Source organism: Aulonocara sp. 'chitande type north' Nkhata Bay, linkage group LG11 (assembly GCF_057382095.1).
Source record: "Aulonocara sp. 'chitande type north' Nkhata Bay isolate Kocher_YH1m ecotype deep benthic linkage group LG11, A_spYH_male_GT1.1, whole genome shotgun sequence".
NCBI classification, from domain to species: Eukaryota; Metazoa; Chordata; class Actinopteri; order Cichliformes; family Cichlidae; genus Aulonocara; species Aulonocara sp. 'chitande type north' Nkhata Bay.
In genome coordinates, this window is record NC_141354.1 from 8,747,112 (window position 1) to 8,768,824 (window position 21,713).

The 21,713-nt window shown below is 41.3% G+C and overlaps 1 protein-coding gene across 3 annotated transcripts in view; it reads right to left on the minus strand.

Moving 5' to 3' along the window:
- Positions 1 to 21,713, minus strand: part of vps13b (vacuolar protein sorting 13 homolog B) — a 301,321-nt gene that overhangs the window by 190,132 nt on the left and 89,476 nt on the right. The gene's annotated exons all lie outside the window — the stretch shown is intronic.

The following is a 21,713-nucleotide window of genomic DNA, read 5'->3' on the forward strand; positions in this document are numbered from 1 at the left end:
AAGTGTCCAAAGAAAATATCCCTCAACCCATCACACCAGCAGCAGCAGCAGCAGCCTGAACTGTTGATAAAAGGCAGGATGACTCCATGCTTTCACGCTGGTTATGCCAAACTCTGATCCTACCATCTGGATGTTGCAGGAGAAATCCAGACTCCTCATACAGGCAATATTGTTTTATCAAATCTTCAAATTTTTCAATTTGTTGAGCATGTGGAAAATATAGTTTATAATGTTATCTTCTGCTGCTCTAGGTTTGATATGTTGTGCATTCAGCGATGCTCTTCTGCATACCTCATGCAGTAGAACATAAGGCCATTTCAGTTTTTATCAGCACAAACCATTTTCATCCAAAGAACTGATGTTCACTGCATAGTTTCTCTTTTTTAGACCCCTCCCTAGAGACAACTGCATGAGAAAATTCCAGTTTCAGACGTTTCTGAAATACTCAGATCATTTATTATAACATTAATGTTAAAATAACTGTGATAATACAACAAGAAAACTACCTCTAAGCCATAGCTGTTCAGTATTACATGCTATGATAGCATTAGCTAAAGCAAACTTAATATAGACCAAGATTTGGATTATTTGGATAGAATCCACACCACACATTTACTGCTCACACCAAGATTGCCAAGAAAATAGGTTGTGATATATTTTCTTGTGATACCATGTTATTGCGCAATTCACACCTTCATAAATCTTGTGGCCTTACATCAACCTGCTCTTTTCCAGATACAGTTGCAAGCCTGATAAGCTAACGAAAACAACTTTACCCCCAACTTCAACATGCCAGTGTACCCAGGGCCTGCATTTATAATAAAACGTATCATTTATATATAAATTGTTCCTATTCACACAGCCTTCACTTGTATAATTTATGCGAACTGACCAGGACTCACTTAGCTTTTTTTAAACTTCTGTGCTGTTAGTTTAGTAGACATCCAGGGGGAGGGGGTCATACCTGAGGGAGTAACAATTTTACATTTCAAGTTCAGAGTTCAAGATGTCTACTATTATTAGAAACCCTATGAATATGGTGGCTCAACTTTTGATTATGAGCCAGAGGAGGTTGATGGGAGCTAATGTCTAGTGGCTATTAGTGTCGGGAACGAGTCCTTTCATCTGCAGGTCTTGTATATGCTGTGAAGGGAAGAGAGCAGTGCCGGGGCTGGCTGTGTTTACTGCCTGTTTATCTAATGGGCATGTGGGGGGCTGGAAGGCCATGAGAGGTCAAACCACACACAGCGAGAGGAGCCTGGGACCCCCAGAGGACCACTCAAAGTGATGAGATTATACAACTACTGCTTGGTCTATGACTACTGCTGCACACACACATTTGTAGTAACAGTCTGGCTGACACACGCACACTTGACTCAGAGTGATGATAGTTTATTACTACTGTGTTGAGACTAAGAGCCCCAGGGGCAGGAAGATGAGTTGAGGGTTCCTGTGGACCTAAAGGCCCCCAAGGCAAAGTGAGGAAAGCACTGCTCTGAGGGGGCCAAGTATGTATACAATATTTTTGCTTTATATCACACACACATTATAGTGCACTGAAACACATGCATAACTTACAGCGCATATTCACATACCAGCTGTGCAGGACCAGATGCATTATTTAATCATATGAAAACCACAAATTCAAACACACAGGGGAAAAAATAATGTGTTTACTGTGTAAAATTCAGAAAGCAGTAACCTTAATCACCAGCATCAGACTACAAGTTTAACGCTGCACTGTAAGTAAATATATGAGGGAAGTTTCTTCCATAGCAGCTTGTTATACTACTGCCACCTGCGTGATCTCAATCTTTAGTACCGGCACTTGTACAGAGGACTGCTTTGTCCTTACAAAGGGAAAAAGAGAGTTGGGGATAGTTAGAAAGTCGCTAGCAACCAGCAAATCAAAGGCAAGCAGTCTGGTTTGTTTTCTCACGGTACAGGGGCTGAGTGGAAAAAAAATTACAAAAAAACGGCTAGATAAAATAAACCTTTAATTTGACTGAAATTGGAGGCAACAAGCACTGCTGTAAGAAAAGGCTGTGAAGTGTGATTTCTTGCGGTTTGGGTTAATCCTGATTGAGGAGCCCCTGAGTTGAAATGTCAGCAATATGAGACTAAAACAAAAATAATTACATCCAAGGTTAATGAACACAACTGCCTGAGGCAGTAGAACGAAATGAGAGGGGGCAGTGAGAGAGAAAAAGAGAAGGTTTACGAGAAAAAAAAAAAAGATTGAGAGTACGCTAAAGAAGAAGTTTAAATTTGCTCTCATTTCACAAAGAGAAAGGGTCAAAAACATCTTGTAGAACAATAAATTGTAAATGATCGACCTGGTATTGTGATACAGGACCATCCATCCCAGACTGTACTCTGTCCAGGGTGCCGTTACCTGTCGAGGTTAACAAATTGTATGGCTAAAAGGCGAACCATAAAGTTTGGCAACGGCATACCTTCCTTTTAATCTACTGTCATGCTGTGCAAGGTCATACCATCTCTCTTTCATCCTGCTTTCATCTTTACTGTTATGTCTACACATTCTATCTAAGCTGTGTGGGGAGCTGCCCATTACAATAACAGTGGTCGATGGTGCTAGAAGGCACCTGCACCTTGTACTGCTAAACCTTGTCTGTGTGCATACTCTGTATGTGAACGTGAAATAGGACATTAGTGTTGGATGGTGGGCATGCAAGTGTACATTTTTGGTATCTCAACAGTATGTAACATTCATTCATATTCATTTATTGTCATAAGCAAGTATTGTTTACACACACACACGGCCAGCAGAGTGTGTGTGCACCTTAGGACACTCACTCACTCGCCCTTTTTGTCTCACCCTGGACAGCTGGCTGCCCAGTGCACAGCTGCTGGAGGGGATGAGTCCAGGCAGAGAGCCTCAGAGGATAAAAACACAATCCACATCAAAGGAGTTCCACTGGTTGAACATGATTATCAACCGTTATCCCCTGAGTCTACAAGTCCTCCCTCAACTCCAAGCATCACTCACATAGGATGGGAAGTGAGGGGAGATTTGCTAAATACAAGCTGACCACAAACTGATATTACTCATGTCTTCCTTTACTCTTCTGACTACTTCTCTTTGTTCTGCACTTCTTTAAAGACTTTTACTATAAACAGGAAAACACAGACAGATAGCAGGAGCCTCACAACAATCTCATCCTATTTATACTATCTATGCATTAATGGCAAGTTCATGCTATACTTTTAATGACTTGAAGTATTGTTTTGGTGAGGCTTAGATGATGTACAACGGCCACAGACAAATTACAGCATCCAATCTTTTTGCCATGGGGAATACACAACATACATTGAGTTTCCAGCTGACCGCTGAGAGAAGTCAGCAGTTAATGTCAATTTCGAGATTTCATATTTTGATAAAATTAAAATCAGCTTAGGTTGCAAATGATTCAAATTCAGTTTTTGGTGTAAAGAAAATTCTTCCAAAAACAAGTCAAGATGCAGATGAATTGATGAATATGATGATGACTCTGAGATAAATGTCAGATTTACTATTACAATATAATCTGTGGGTGTAGTACCTAAAGTTTTAAAAGGGTCTAGCAGTGGGAGCAAGTCATTAGTTTCATGTTTCCACTTCTTTGCTTCTTTTTGTTTTTTGCTGCATAAAGACTTTAGTATGGAAAATGTGTGAAAGAGGGTACTAGGATTTTACTCGTCAGCATCATGGAAATGTTGTGGATGCTGATGTCACACAAGAGAAGAGATGGTTCAAAAAACTGACACAGGTCAGCTACTTTTCAATTAAATTAAATTAGATTCACCTTCAATTATATAGTGCCAAATTACAACAACAATCAAGTCAAGGTGCTTTAGATTGTAAGGTAAAGAACATATAATAACACAAAAATTTGCTTATATTGCAATAGTGCTAAAACAATGCCAAATGCAGCCTTCACTTTTGCTAATTGTGATATAAAGCAGAAAAAAATAATTGCAGTGATGTTTGACTGCCAGTAATCATACATTCACCTGCAGGCAGGCTCTATAACCTCAGGTAGCTTAGGAGTTATTGTGAAATAATAATTATGAAAGACCATGCTGATTTCCAGGAAGTACTCTAACCCTCTTTCCACTTCATGTATTTGCAGGTGGTCTCAATGCCAGAATAACTTTTCTTTCTTTTTTTTTGCAGTATGTCATTTTGGAATGACTTTGATTCATTTTGTTTTCTTTAAAACAAGTAACTGTGTTATAAATTAAGAGCATTATGTTACATTAAACAGTATTTGCAATCCTGTTCTCATTTGCTGGCAACTTATCTACCTAACCCTCCCCAGAAGCGAGGGGAAACATTATCTGAGTGTTAAGACTGTCTTACTTTCACTGTAAGAAGACGGGCTAATATGAATCTGGTGATGATGTGCTTTTGGGAATCCCACCCCTGAGCTGGGTGCAGCTAGTCAACTCTTTGAGCTCCAGAGGAGCGGAGTAATAAAGACCAGACAACAGGCTCAAATGAACTGATCTCTCTTTCAAAGCCCAAGGGATGGTCAACAAGGGTCCTCAGTGCATTACCTAACTTTAAAAGATTCTGTTCAACTTGTGTTTTGGTTGCTGTGAGGTCAGGACGCTGAAACAATGTTAGATCAAACAGAAGATACTGTTGCAAAATAGGAGCTTTGCTGAAGCAAAGCATGCGAGACATGAACCTTACCCTCATGATGTCACATACCTGGCTCAAGCTCCGAGTCAGGAACAATGAGGAACACAAACTATAATCATAATTTACACAAGCATTGCAAAATGCATAACATTTTTTTCAGACAGGGCTTTAGAGTTAATATAAAAGCCATATTTACCTAGTACGTCCTAAAATAGTGGATTTGATTTATGGTTTCATTTTGTGGAGCTTCTTTCTCAGCTTTAAACTCATTTTTCGAAATATCATTCCAGATTACTCGAGTAACTACGTGTAGTCAGTAGTATTACATGTAGTTTTAAATGCTGTATCCTTTATCAGGAACATGCTTGGCAGTTACTGAACACATCTACTTTATGTATCTTGTTGGAGGGGTAAAATATCACTTACACTACACCAGACATTAGGTATCACCACACATGGACACGCACACTCCAGAATGTAGTGGAATAAAAAATATGCAGTCAATGCTGTGGATAATGGACCTGACGTCAGGCAGCCCTATAAACCCAGCTCAGGTGCAGGTTTATTTTTCTTGGACTTATCAGACAAGTCATGAAATAAGAATCTCACTGACAGACTCACAGCTAAACAATAAATCGCTACTCTCACTTTCAAAAACGTTAACTAGAATTGCTATTTAAATAAACCCTGGCATCTCCTCAGGCACGCAGGCTATCGTGCCATGTGACAGATCTCTCTGCCTCACACTACGGACCATACCAGTGTATGTGAGGGCCAGCGCATTGTTGGTCTTCTGCTGGGGTACAGAACATCTGGACAGGGCACGAGTGGTGCTCATTCACTGTGAATAAAAAACCTTTTCTTAAACACATTTAAATGTTTACTCATTCGCTGCTGAGTCATAACCAACGGGCATTATGAGGCTAAGAGTCGGCATTACAGAACTGATTACTTATGTGCCTTTGGGTATAATGAGCTAAACATTTTCAAAAATGCTTCATTACATTATATTACACAGCTGCATACACCCAGTTATAATGTGAGGTCTGGCAATGGCGTGTTCTTGGTAGACAGACTTATATACTGTGTATGCCTTAAAGTTCCATGGATGCCCACAGATTAAAACGCAAAAGCTTATATAAATGCTGATAAATAAAGATAAATGCTGGTACAGATGTACATTTTTAAATGTGAAAAGATCACACACACAGCTAACTTTGATCACATCTCCAGATAAACTTTTCATGTTTAGGGTTTTCAGATGCAAAGCCTGCCCTCACCTCTGTCCAGCCCTCTTAGGTTTCTTCTCATTCCAACCCATCATAAAGTTAGGGAGTGTGGACATAATCTGTGAAACTGCTGGCTCACCCCAATATGACCTGCTTCAAATACTTTAGTTCATCTGATTACATCTATTGCTGTCAACCACAAAGGAGCTGTGACAGGGGCACGCACATAACACATTATGTATCTTGCAAGGTAATGTGCAACTGTGGTAAAAGGGTACCGAACAACAAACAATTCTCAAATTGCCAGTCAACCTTTACTTCATGCCATTCATTCAAAAGACAAGCAAAGTAAACAACACTTCTCTGCTGGGTGGCTCTCCTCCTCTACACCACAAAATACAAAGTCCACTGAGAACTTGCACTTACAGCCACCACACCTTTGTGCTGAGCTGAACCAGATGATGTAGCCTGGACACCAATAGGGCAGTCTCAGTCATTCTAGATTCATTTCTTGTCTTGCCTAACCTTCAAGTCTTGAGGATTCTTTGGGAAGTGTTGGGGTAAAACTGCTTTCACACCGGGTGCAGTGTGCGGCCCAGTCGCCACTTGGTTTAGCATATCGTACAGGGAAGCCACAAAGGAAACCACAAAGTCTAAAGCAAAAAGAGAACTTAAAAACCTTTAGTGAGATTTTAGAGAAACTCCAAAGCTTTAAAAAGATTCATAGAGACATAGAAACATATGACAATTTTAAGCAAAGTTATATTGCTCACCTACAACGAGTTGAACAACGTGAATGAAGCAGGTTAATTGCAAGAGCCTGATAAAAACTCAAACTTGCTCTATGATTCAGTGAATGAACAGTTATACTCAGTTATTGAGTGTTCATACACTCAATAACTTTTGAACTTGGATGTCATTATACAAGAAAACTCCTAAGCTGTGCTGCACGTTTCTTGCTACAACAACATATTGAAAATATTATGTGACAATGAGTGCGAGGACTCCTTAAGAAAAAAGTCCATTTACTCAGTTCAATCAAAAACCTTAGGACAAAAGCTGAATTTAACATCTTGTTTCTAATGATATAAAAGACTAATATAAATTACAGTTGGGCAAAAAAGAAAGTTGTTTTTTTTTAAATTTACATTAAAAAGTTAACTAACATTTAAATGACGTTTCGCCTGAGAAGCAGTTTGGAGTTCAAAAAGTTCAATTTCTGTACCAGACTTTCAAGTCATGTCTGGTTCAGATTTCATAAAATACTACAGTAATATCACTTTGAACTCTAGCCAGTGATCTCAAGTAGTGATAATTTCACTGAGGAATATTTATGATTATTAAAAAAAAAACATGGCTTTGTAAATAAAACAAGACCAAACTTATGAAAGAGATGCTCGAAGCTATTAAATTAACTTAATGTGGACACTGTTTCAAAATTTATTGTGAAAGAACAAGTGAACAAGTAACCTTACAGCAAAAATAATTTTATGAAATAAAAGTTGTACAAACGCCTCAGTTGACAAGAAACAAAAACTGTTATATTTATTCAAAAGTCAAAGATCCTAGCGAGAACTGTTGACAACACCTGCAACATTGGCTAATGTACTTTTTGCTAAAATCATATTACAAACGGGTGACAGAGTAAGAAAAGGTATTAGGCCAACTAAAAGCGCCACAAACATTGTCATTATTATTTCAGACTCAATAATATTCACTCATAATTATTATTGTTCTCTCCACTTCATAAGCATATACCACTCTATCATTCTCTATTTTTTTGCCATCAGACATCTGGTCTCCCCCCCTCCCAACCCCACATCTCCACCACCACTACTGCTGAGGTTTATTTGACTAGAAAATTACCCTACTCGTGTTTAACAAATCTCCAATATTGTCATCACCAAATATTTATTTATAGAGGAGAAGAATTCTGAATGGCTACATTCCTTCTGCTTTGTGCATTTACACATTTTTGCATGAGCATGCAGCCAGCCACACACACACACAAATATACACAGCAAACACAAGATATGTTTGAGTGCGTTTCCACGTAGCACGTTTATAAGGTGCCGTATGGTTTCAGTGAAAGTCACACATAATGTCAGACATAATCATGCAAAGGTTATCTGCATGATTGTGTCTACTACCTCTTGTTTAAACTACTGCAAAGTTAGAGGTGTGAGCCAAAGTAATATCCACAATAATATGAGGACCAAAGGTTTGCTAGCTTGCACTGGATTGGAATGAGATGAGATTGGTTTTGTGCACTTAATGCATCAGTGATTTTCATGTTATGCCTGAATAACACAGCTTTTTGTATGTAAATTATTATCAATTTTTTTTTTGACATTACCAGTAATTTGGTCTTCTTGCCTACTTATTTGTCAGCATTTTCTCTTTATATCAAAAACATTTCATTGCAATGACTATTTGATTACCCTTAAAATAATTTTACGGGTTTTAAAGAAATTATTTAATTACCCATAAGTAAGTCTTTATTAAACCCCTTAACGCTTCACAGACTTGCCTATGTTATCCACACTTGGCCCCATTAAATACCACTTCAGCTTTATTTTAATCAGGCTGAACAGTCGGCCTCAAGACATTCAACTCGCTGACTGTAGCGTACCATCAAACTGACAGTGGGGAGCTCTCAAGCGAGACAAAACACCACAAGGGGGCAGTGATGTAACAAGGACGTGGAAAAGGTCAGAAAGAGTTTCTCATGAACAACAGTGAGAGCAGGGAGAGCAGAACAGGGAACACGGGGGGTGATAACTGAAGGGAAAGGAATAAAGTTTGGGTCGGAGAGATGAATGAGGGAAAAAAGAAACGGCAAGAGCAAAGTCAAGTTATCAAATAAGAAAAAAAAAAGAAAAGAAAGATGAAGGAGAAAAAAATATGAAGAATGGACAAAGTACAAAGGACCTCTATGGCATATATACAAATATTAAGACAGGAGGAAATAACACATAAGATTAAGGCCACGGAGTGACAAACAAAAGCAAGCTGCTCAAAAAAGAGAAAAACGGTCAAAGACGTCCCTGATATCAATCACACGTAAGCTAAAAATGCTTGGGATTCATTTACACACTCGTTTAAATACTACACACATGACTTTTCCACTTTTTAACAAACACTTCAGTTCAGGAAACTAAACTAGAAAAAAAAACCTTTATCTGGACAGTTTACTAAATATATCTGTCTGCCACCACTCTTTGAATAGTGATGCAGATAAACACAGATGTGAAACACACTCAAATGAGAACTATTGGCCTCCCAGAGAGCTGCCCTACTAAAACCACAGATCCCAGAGGGAGGCGCTCCGGTATCTTTTAAGTGACCCATTCTTTAAACTTACTTGGAGATATTTTTACTAAAGAAGATATTTGTCAGGAAATCACTGCAGAACAAGACTTCTGGGCTATTGCTTTCCACACAATCGTTGGTTTGACCTGCCGACGACAACATTTCGTCTGTGGTTAACTCACAGTTGTGTAGATTTGTTTGGTTAGTTGCCCCCTTAGCACTTCATTTACCACTGTACATAAAAAGACAACAAATAACAAGACTGAGTCAGAGCATATACTTTGCTAACAGGACACATGAAATCTAATTACACATTTCATAGTAACAATATCATTTACTTTTACATCACACATTTTGGATCATATTCCCATTTTATGTGTGTACAATAATCTTCCAGCACATATGTACACACGCTGGCCCGCCTGTCTGCCCATACTGAACTCCACAGTCTCTGCCTCATACTCATACTGGCTATGGGAGCTTGCAGAGGGCAAGTCACAAGGATGAAGAGCCTGATGACCAATGTAACACATGTGGCAATGCAAAAACACACACAAACATGAAAGTCTAGTATTTCTGAAGAACTCGCAACCAAAATGCAGCCAATTTGAACTAAACTCACACTCACCCCACCCAGTGCTGTGTCATTCTGACAAAGCATGGCCAATAAACAGTTCAGTATAGTACAGTCACGCAAACACACAAAAGTGTAAAAATCTTTGGACGAAAAAAAAAAAGCGCGTTAGAGCTTGTCTATACCCTCACACAGTAATTGGTTTTTCTGTGACATTTTTGTGTGTTCACCTCAAAAGCTGCTAGTAATTACTCACATGGATTAAACTGGAGACCACAAACGGCCGTGATGCTGCGCTGTTTTCAAGTTCCAAGTGGTGTTTATTAAGCTGATGTTTCAGGACCAAATGTTCACTGTCCATAAAGTGTAGAATTTTAACTCTGTGACGGTCTGCTGCAGTGGTTTCACATTAGTCATCTTTCTGTGATCTCTGTTTATCATTTGTATACAGAGCTCAGAGTAACGTTTAGCATGATTCATAATAAATCACACAACAGGTTTGTCATAATTCACTCTGGATCTATTTAAAGGATTCAGGATCAGTTACGGTATTTGGTCCATATTCACCAAGTAAATCTGAAACTCACTGCTGGACTTTTGACACAGATGGACCTGCTACAGATGAGCCTAGAAGAAGGTTTAAATATGTAGTATGCAATGAAGCAGTGGTAATGGAGCGAGACTATCTAACCACTGTCTGTCCGACAACCGTCTCCAGCACCCCACTGCTCCTTCCCTCCCCTGGCAAGGATGACCCCGTGTTCACACCAAGATAAGTGCAGGGGGACTCATCCATGCCTCTGAAATGCCCCTCTACATCTCTGACACCCCAGTAGCTCTCTGTCAGACTACTTTGTGTCCACAGGTTCATCCTACCACCTATTGTGAAGGCACCAGCTCAGTGGATCTGTTGATTGTCAGGATAAGGCATCTTCTTTTTAACAAGGTCATTTCACCCCAAATCCCTAGATTACATTAGATTACATTAAATTACACTGGATTTAGGTAAGAAGACAGATTATGGAAGCCTTAAAATTCTGAAATGAGAGACCACCTAAGAACTAATGGGCACCATGTAATGTACGGAGACCAAATATGAATCTCATTTTGAAATAGTGTCTTTCTTGAACACTGGCTTAGTCTTTCTGGCTGTTTTGGTTTCCCTTTGGCTGCAGAGGAAGCTCCAGTGAAGGTTTGTGATAGCAGAAAAGCACTGGTGGCTGATAAGAGAGGTGTGAACAGCAGTGTAAGCAAGCCATCGCAGGGGGTTGGAATGATTGACCGTCAGAGGTTAGAGGGTTACAAGACAAGAGAAGTGGACATAACAGAACTGTGCCGTGCCAGAAATGAGCTGAATTGCATGTGCAGTGGATCAACTGTTACTGTTACGAAAAGAGCATTGCAAAAATTAGCATACTTAAAGACAATACGGTAGCCCACATCAATGATTTCTACACATATAAAGTTGCCAGTCACAGCTGGATATACTGAATATAGAATGAAGGAGTTTATTATTCAACAAAAGCACATCCACCAATCACAAACAGCACACTTGGTATACAGTTTTATAACTAGATAGAGCTTTTTTATGGCTGGGATAGGTGTAGTACATTCACTAAAGTACTAAAAGACTATGATCGAAAAACATGTCTAGGGCCTGATGCAACACTTCATGCAATTCTACTTAATCAAAAATCCACCATGTGACTTGATAAGGTCCCTTTGCTGAACCTCCCCCATCTGCTACTTATCACACTGCCCCCCCCCCAACCACACACACAGACACACGCACATGCACACACACAGACAAAATGTGGACTGGTATGACCTCTGACACTTTAATCAACGGGCATTAAAGAGACTCTTAAACAAAACTGACGCACTGCACAGATTGGACTGACAGGGCGACTGGCTGGCTGGCTTAGAGGCTAAGTGGGATCCAGAAGCAGCGGCTCTGAAAGATCGTTGCCAACACTTTGGAGATTGCAGAGGTGGTGGGAGAGTGTTGGCCATTACAGGGTTTACAGATTAGCCCGGTTTATTAGTTCACTATAAGGATCTTCCACCCTTTAAGGTTTGTCACACGTCACTTTCCTGCCTTGTCCGTTTAGGCCCTGTCTAATAAAGGCAGGGTCTCTGTCAGTCAGACGCAGATGGAGGAGAAAGGGTGAGAGTGATTTAATGATCCTGTAATGTTGGAGAACATAACAAAGCCGCCAAAGCTCTATAACAAAAAACATCACAAATCTGTACACCCACTTGCGTAAGAAAAAACACAGAGACACACTCACCAAAGCACAATGGTTTTGTGCAGATTTTCACCACAGCGCTCAGTATTTGCACATGTCCACGCAGATAAAAGACTTTTCCTTTTGAATTTTAATGATTTGTAACAAGCGGTAAAGTGACAGCATGTGAAAAATATGCAAAGTGCACCAGGAGGACAATGGTGCAGTCACAAAGCATGGCAATTAATCAGAGGGAAAATGAGAATTAGATCAATGTGTTGATATAGCTAGAATAAAGGAGAAAAAGTCTATAACTTATTCTGAAAGAGGGTAATATTTCTGATTCATGTTAGAGCGTAATAGTGACCAAGCCTCGGGTCAACTAACGGTTAGGCCACCTAAGGGATTTACAACAAATCCACAAGAAGTTACCTTTCTCTTAAAATCTTGAAACGGTGCTGCTTTTCTGAAAATAAAAATAGCAAATAAGTTTTGTCCCCAGATACAGGCCAGGGAAAAAACACCCCCATCCACCTTTTGTGTCAAATCTCTGCTATAAAACAATGCCATCCTCACAAATACATTGTTTCTTTGAGGGCTTTTGATTTCAAATTGCTGGATGAAGTGTTGAATTTGTACTGTAGTGTGTTAGAGTTCGGCTTTGAAGTAACAAATCTTAAAAATATTAGCTAAAATGAAATGCATGTTATGAGTTGTTTTTATGTCATGTACAGTCAGTTGCTAAATATGTGTTTTTTACCTCCACATTACAAGCTGTGACAACATTAATGCTCCGCTGATCACAGACCCTCTGTTAGTATGTATAGATGCATTTATAATGGTGCTCTCCCCCCTTAAAACAAAGACCAGCTAACACAGATTCAAACAATCTAGCTGGTCTCTGTCGAGAGATTGTGCTCAGGAACTAGTTTATTTATCAAGCAACATTTGAAATAAAGGCTCTCCTCTTATAAAAGCCTGCTTTGCATAAAGGAGGAGGTCACCCAATCTCTATTTGAAGAAATGCCCAGAACTTGAAACTGTATAAATCACCGAGAGCCCTTCTCATAATATCAGGGGACTTCAATCATGCCTCACTGGACTCCACACTGCCCACCTTCACCCAGTATGTGACCTGCCCAACCAGAGTCAATAAAACACTGGACTTACTGTATGCCAATGCAGAAGAGGCATACAGTTCATCACCTCTCCCTCCCCTGGGCAGATCTGATCACAACCTGGTGCACCTTGTCCCTGTGTATGAGCCCTTAGTGCGCAGGGAGCCACCAGCCACCCGCACAGTACAGAGATGGTCAGAGGAGAGCGAGGAGGCTCTTAAGGATTGTTTTGAGTCGACTGTGTGGGAGGTGATTTGTGATGACCACGGTGAGGACATCGACAGCCTTACTACATGCATTACTGACTATATAAACTTCTGTGTGGATAACACTGTACCTACCAGGACTGTACGGTGTTTCTCCAACAACAAACCTTGGATTACCCCAGAAATTAAAACCGTCCTCAAGCAGAAGAGGAGGGCCTTCAAATCCAGAGACAAAGAGGAGTTGAAAAGGGTGCAGAGAGAGCTGAGGGGACTGATAAGGAATGGGAAGGAGAGCTACAGGCAGAAGATGGAGAACCAGCTTCAACAAAACAACGTTGGTGAAGTCTGGAGAGGCCTCAGAACCATCTCGGGCCACAAACAGCAGAACTCTCTGCCTGGGAGGGATGTGAGATGGGCAAATGAACTGAATCATTTCTTCAACAGATTTGACTCAGCCATGAGGCAGTCTACAACATCGGCTGCAGACTCACCCACCCCCACTGCTGCTGTTCCACCTCAGACACTTCACACCTCCTCTATTCACCCTGCTCACTCCCCCCCACCCCCAACAACAGCATCCAATACACACTCAACACAAGGCTCCAGCCTGTCTCTCTCAACCACCCAGGTTAGGAGGGAACTGAGGAGGATTAATGGCAAGAAGGCAGCGGGTCCAGATGGCATCAGCTCGAGGGTCGTCAGGTCCTGCGCGGACCAACTGTGTGGGGTGATGGAGCACCTCTTCAACCTGAGCCTGAGGTTGGGAAGAGTCCCACAGCTCTGGAAAACCTCCTGTGTTGTACCAGTGCCAAAGACTTCACGCCCCAAGGACCTCAACAGCTACAGGCCGGTGGCTCTGACATCCCACCTGATGAAGACCCTGGAGCGGTTGGTCCTGGCTCAGCTTCGGCGCCTAATAAGCTCATCACTGGACCCACTTCAGTTTGCCTACCAGCCTGGCATTGGAGCGGATGATGCCGTCATTCACCTCCTACATCGTTCCCTCGCTCACCTGGAGACCGCTGGAAGCACTGTGAGAATCATGTTCTTTGATTTCTCCAGTGCCTTCAACACCATTCTTCCCTCGGTTCTAAAGGACAAGCTGGTGAACTCTGGAGTGGACCATCACCTCACTACCTGGATCCTGGACTACCTCACCGACCGACCACAGTATGTGAGGGCTCAGGGCTGTGTGTCGGACAGGGTCGTCTGCAGTACGGGGGCTCCACAGGGAACGGTTCTGGCTCCGTTCCTCTTCACCATCTACACTGCAGACTTCTCCCACAATTCCACCCAGTGCTTCCTGCAGAAGTTCTCTGATGACTCTGCAATAGTCGGCCTCATCACTGATGGGGACGACAAGGAGTACAGAGGTCTGACCCAAGACTTTGTGGACTGGTGCCAGCTGAACTACCTCCAGATCAACGCCAGTAAAACCAAGGAACTGGTGGTAGACTTCCGCAGGCACAAGCATTCTCCACTGCAACCACTGAACATCCAGGGTATGGACATTGAGGCTGTGGACAGCTACAGGTACCTTGGTGTTCATCCGAACAATAGACTGGACTGGACTCATAACTCAGACGCCCTCTACAGGAAAGGGCAGAGCAGGCTGTACCTGCTGCGGAGACTCAGGTCGTTTGGAGTGGAGGGCCCACTCCTGAAGAAATTCTATGACTCTGTTGTGGCTTCTGCTATCTTTTATGGCGTGGTCTGCTGGGGCGGCAGCATCTCTGCTGGGGACAGGAAGAGACTGAACAGGGTGATCCGAAGGGCCAGCTCTGTTCTAGGATGCCCTCTGGACCCAGTGGAGATGGTGAGTGACAGGAGAACGGCGGCTAAGCTGTCATCCCTGATGGACAACATCTCCCACCCCATGCAGCAGACTGTGACAGCACTGAGCAACTCCTTCAGTGGGAGACTGCGGCACCCACGGTGTGGGACGGAGAGATTTCGCAGGTCTTTCCTCCCCACTGCTGTCAGACTCCATAATAAAGACTTTAACTGAACAAACACACACATCCATACATATGCAATAATACTAAGTGCAATAATCCTTTCTGTCATCGTTGTATTTTTACTCAGTTGTATATAGTATTTGTATTTGTATTCTATTTTTATCTTATTGTATATTTATTTTATTTTATTCTACTGTATATAGTATTTTATTTTATTCTATTCTGTACAGCTGTGTACTGTATTTATTCTTATTGTATTCTAATTTTTGCCTCATAACTTTTGCACTGTCCACTTCCTGCTGTGACAAAACAAATTTCCCACGTGTGGGACTAATAAAGGTTATCTTATCTTATCTTATCTTAAAAGTCGATGCGATACAGTGTGAACAACGGCAAGCTTGCAGAGATTCTATTACTTTCAACAAACCAATGATTTGTTTATCAGAAATAATGATTTACAGTTTCCAAGATATCTCTTAGATATTACTTACTGAAAAAAACACCTGCTTTTATTTCCTGTCTTTAATAAGCACACAGTCATATCCAATTTTCAGTACGAGGTAACAGGCCTCCATGAATTCCGGCCTACTGCATGCAGCGCACCACACATGCAGCCAAGTCATCCATCTCTCCGTGTGTGGAGAAGCCGGCTGAATTTAGTGTCTGCACCTGGACAGGGATCTTCTGCTTGTCCAAAATCCAGGCCTCGCAGTGACACTTTAAAACAGAGCAGACTCATTCAGCAGTCAATCAGCAGTCTTCACTTCCTCTGCTCATGTTATCTGTCACAACCCCCTCTCCCCCTTCTCTGCTTAAATACACTCATCCGTTATCATTCTAGCTCTCTCTACTGTTTTGATATCACTAGCGTTGTGTCAACATTTCAGGAGGCTGTGGATTCATGAGATGAGATTTTCCATCAGCTTCAAAATCTCAGACAACACGTATGTTTATCTTAAAAAATATCTTAAATTTCATGAAAAACTCTACAGCAAATCATGTAAAAATATCACGTGGTAATAAGCCTACACCTATAATGAGGGAGACCCAGTAAACTTACAAACATCTATACACTACATGCATACACAGGCAAAAACAGACCACAGGAGTGGGTTATATATAACTCACTGCATTCAAAATGTCCCCAGTTAGATAAATTTGCTGCCCTTTAGTAACTGGGAAGTTACACAGCTAATACACAGGACACTGACATGCTTATATTTAGGTGAACATATACATATATACATGAAACCAGTTTCACACTCAGATCGTATGACGCCAGTGTCAAAGGTCTGGTCTGTTTTCCCCCAGAAATACCAGAGAAGTAAGGGCTTAATAGTGCTGTCAACCATGGAACTGACAGAGGCCTAAAGCCCTGGAGCAAAGTCTCCACCTTGGCTGTATAGTTCAGCCACACAGAAGCAAAGATGTAGCCTGTAGGTTGGGTGTCAGGCCTCAATCTCAGCCCACACAGTTTATGCTGATACTACACACTGTGGGTACAGACTCACATTAGTCACAGCTTTCAAAACACGGCATCATATTTCATGGTAAATAGTTTTCATTATTAATTTTGGTAAAGAGTCTGTTACCAGGATGGTATGTCTGCATTTCTCTCTGTCTCTCACTCTTATTTTTCCTCTCACATAGGTCTAGAAAGCAAAACAGTGTCGATGGGTCATAATAAATGATAACCATTTGATTTTAGGTGGCTCTAATTAAGCCTTTATTATTTCACCCTGAAATAAGAGAGCTGTAATGGCCATTAAAAATGCTGATGGTGAGAATGAATGACAAAGACTGACACATGTGTTTGAAATATAGTTAAGAGGCTACAAAATGGAAAGCCATTTCATGGAAAAAAAAAAATCAGCTGTCATCAGCATACAAGTGACTAAATTAAGGTCGTGACTGGACATGTTTGGGCCTGTCTCTAAACTATATTATGTAATAACAATGGTAAAAACGGGCACAGAAGATAAAATTAATAGGTGCCGTGCTCAGAGTCAAAATGACAACTGGCAATAAAAGTTTAGTTGAGCTGGAGATGACCAGTCACAAGGCCTTGCCTGGCCTTCAGAAACAATAAGGCTCAAGTTACCAGGAGAGGCTGAGGGGCAAAGGGAGGAGGATGCTCTCTTCACCCACAACACCATAACTCTCACTGGGCCAGAGCCTCTGTCACTGGATGCTGCTCTGGTTGGAGCTCCCAGTAACCTTTTAAATCAGGTCCCACTGACAGCTTCCATTAACATTCCTGCCCAGCCTGGCAGGCAATTGAACAAAGGGTAAGTGGGACAGAGCAGAGCATAGACTTTGGACAGAAAAAGAGGAAAAAGCCACAAAGTGAGGGAGGGTAAAGATCAGAGATAGTGACGGAGACGGGGAGGGTACAGAGTGGAAAAAAAAACTACAACAGGGAAGGGATCTGGAACTGCTTTGTATTTGTGTGTAAAGTTCTGAATAGGTGCTTATTTAGGCTCTGTCAGAACTAGTTTCTACATAATGCCGTTCAACCAATTTCGAAATGTTTATACCTGATCCCAAAAGCCACACTCAAAGTTGAAGTGTTAAACTTAACAACATAAAGTGCAGGGAAGATATGTATGTTTGCACTGAAGCACCGCAGCAATTTCCTAATGTTGTAAACCCGCTCAACATTTGGCAATAAAACCCTTTCTGATTCTGATATGGTGTTGATTAACCATGGAAATAAAAGTTAAAACTGTTTTTTCCAGACTGACATTCATGAACAAATGAATAAAAGCAACTGAAAAGAGTTCAAACCTAAAGCATACATTCTCACAACAGTTTCCAGGGAATTGGCCTAAGCATTTAAGGTCATATGTCTTGTATGTATAAGTGAAATATGAAATGAAATAGAAGAAACCTGCACAAAAATGAGAAAAGAAAAGGCACAGATCAATCAGTGGCTGACCCTCCCGTCCCAGGTCAGAGGTAGACAGCATGGGTCAAGTTGATATAAACCATACTTTGTGCATGCTGCCTCTAGCCATTATAGCATAGTGTACTGTGAAACAGTTACAAGGCGTTTGCCCATCATTAAAGGGGCGTGTGCATTAAATCATGTTTTGCCAGCTGAAAAAACCAGACACCCTTCAAAAGAGCCACCTGAGAACATTTGAGAACTCTTTGGGAGTGCAGTGGTTTTTATTAGCTATTTATTATGACACTGTGGTTGCTATGACACAAAATATACACAAAAGAGATGTGCTGGACGTACAAGAGTCTAACTTACTTCTGCTTAACTAGTGGACCCACAGCGAGCAAAATGTTCCTCCAAGTATTAGTTTCATATCAATATTGTGCTAGTTTGACACACTTATAAATACTCACAGAGCTGAGGCATTAACTTCTGCTGCAGCAAGAATAGCTGCTGCATTCCTGCAGCTAACAGGGAACTTGATAAACTAAACTATCCATTAATGTTAGGATGTGGCTGGTGTAGTGTATATCCTACCCTTTCTCCAGCTGGCTAAATAAATGTAATAGTGACAAGAAAAAAAAAAGAAAGCATCAGTGCACAGCAGGCTGCTCAGCATCTCTTAATGCTGCTGGCATTTCTTTCTTGTAAAAATGTGACACTTGCATTACAAAAAGGACTAAAAATGTACACCTGCCTCGGTTTAAAAAAAAAGCAAAGAACCTTTTGGCACAGATGCCCCATAAAAAAAAAAAAGAAACTCTGTTTTTGTTACTTACTGATGGCCTCTACACTAGTTCTGCCCAGTGAGGTGTATTAAAAATCACCACTAGTCTCTAGGAAAAGCTACTGGCAAAGAAAACTCTGGTGACACACACACCCACAGGCAGCTGGTCAGTGGAGGATCACTAGTACAAACACTAAAACATGCTCTTGTCATCTTTTATGCAGTTGAAAGGTGCAGAACATTACCGACTGCAGCTTTAAATCTTTAAATAATTTCAGCTGCCAATCATTCTGCTGGTCAAACCTGCATATACTTAGTCATCGCAGCATGACTGTTGGTTCTTTTATGGGAAATGACGCCAGTGATGTTCCTGTGTGGTCTGTGGGGGGACTTTGAAGACAAATGAGAGCTCTACATACAAAACAAGAAGAATTACAGAACTCTTAGGAGATAAATACGTGACGATACAATAAAGACTCTGAGAATCCATTTTTCAGTCTGTCTGTCACTGGAACAAATCACAATGGTTTTCAGTGACAGAAAGAAATATGCTTTGAACAACAGAAGACCAGGATATGTGGCAAACAAAACCTTGCAGAGTCCAATTTTCAACTTCCTTCTATTGCTCTCTAACAGATGATGCTGAAAAGTGCTCTTTGCCAGGAGCATTTATGAACAAAAGCCAGCCTAAAAAAACCCATCCTTGTAATTGGTACTATTGAGAGTGTTCTGTTTGTGTGAATAAGTGTGAGTGTGTGTGTGTGTGTGTGTGTGTGTGTGTGTGTGTGTGTGTGTGTGTGTGTGTGTGTGTGTGTGTGTGTGTGTGTGTGTGTGTGTGTAAGCATAAGCCAGTTGTATGGGAGAATTCAACATTAGTGAAGCTGGTGTGTGTCACATTCCATTCCTGACTGAGCCTCACTCAACCCACCCCCCCTGGTCTGGTTCCTACCGACTGATTCTGTTAATTACTTTGCCTTTTTTATTCTGAGAGAGCTGTGAGAAATGCCTCTCACCGCCACCGCTGTCCCACCCAGAACCCTACAACAACTATTAGCTTAATTACTTACATCTAACGTACTTCTCCAGTAATAATGTCCACATCAGCATCAAAGAGATTTCAAAGAACATCAGCTCCTACCCCTTCTTAACCCTATACACCACTTTCCTTTCAACTCCTTTTTTATCATCACTGCTGCCTGATGTGAGAATGTACCTTCTGCACTAATTTTTAATTTCCCTTGTATTCTTTGGAAGAGCTGATACTGCTGTGGTTCTGTGTGGTTAAGCTTTGCGCAATGTGCGCACACAGACTCATTTGGGCAACAGCATAGCCTGGGAAAGTTTGTGCGGAGCACATAAAATAGGGGAGTGGAGGCGGAGGAGTGCCGTGTTGGGGGAATGAGAGAAGAGGTGAGGAGAGGGCTTGGTACGAGGGAGGAGACGCGCCGCGGCAGCTCAGCTGTGTAGAAGCTAATGGGCTCTCATCCCCTTCCCACGACCACCACGTGTTTTCTGATGGGCACTCAAGCGGCGAGACACATATTGGTTTGGCTACTGACACAGAACTCCAGCCAGCTCGCTTCAGTACTGCTCTGCTCTGCCTATTCAGCATCTGTCTGAACTCTGGTTAGCCTGTATATGACTTTAGGACTGGCAGAGTATGAATCAGTAACCAGCCTCTAATAATGTGAGGAGGTAGTGGTTGATCTCACTTGCTGGAACAGCAATAATGAGAGATGAAAGACAGAAGTATGGCTCACAGACAGACAGTGACACTGATAAACTGAGTGGCGTGATGAACAGGGAGCCACCGCAAATTGATGTTTGTCTCTGTCAGCAAAGAGAAAGAAATTCTCCATTATGGGGCATCTACTAAACTACAGCCTCTCACATCAGCACATGTGTATATTTTATCATGAAGCATCACAAGGTTTAAGCTTTAACATAAATTAAAAGATATCTTTGGCAGCTTTGGCAAGGATTATGCAACAAATTTTATGCACAGAAATGTATAAAGTAAATTGTAAATTGCTTGAAAGTTGAGGAAACCCTCTTAGTACCAGTATGATTAAAGCTAACTAATCCAAATGTGCATAACTGAAGACAGTGTTCAGGCCCTCCACAGTCCGTCTGGACATTATCCCCTCTAATTTGTGAGAATAAAACTTCAAGCCCCTGATTAAGTGATCCAGGGTAGCCAATTGTTGTGACTGTACTGTGTGATGTTTGATTTGACTGTGTGGAATGTGGCGACCTTTGATCCAGTGACAACATTCAATTAGATAAGGTTAAGTAAATTGACCTCCTCCATCCCAGCTACTCAATCCAGAGCTGGATAAAGTGTAAACAGCTTGTATGCAACACAATGAACCAGAGTTTACAGTGAGTGTGCCCTGTTAACGCGTTGTAGTGTTGTTCTGCCTTTATAAACAGCAAAACAAAACTCCTTCGCCTTTCCTGCAGTGATCACTGGAGAGTCTCTCCCTATCTGCCTCTAAGGAGCTTAACTTGGAATTACTTGTTGTAATAACTCAATAATAAGAAAGCGTGTGTCACTGACAGACCTTAAAAATAAATGTACCTTAGTGGTAAAATGAGTCAGGGAGCCCCGGGAATTACATTACACCCAGTAGCTGACAAGCTAAATCACCATGTTGCAGCTGTGGAGCAGAAAGCATCATCAGAAAAATGTGGGAAATTTAATTTCTTCATGTACTGACTTAACTTAATAGAACATAAAGCTCAGCACTAAATGCTTCTAAAAGTAGG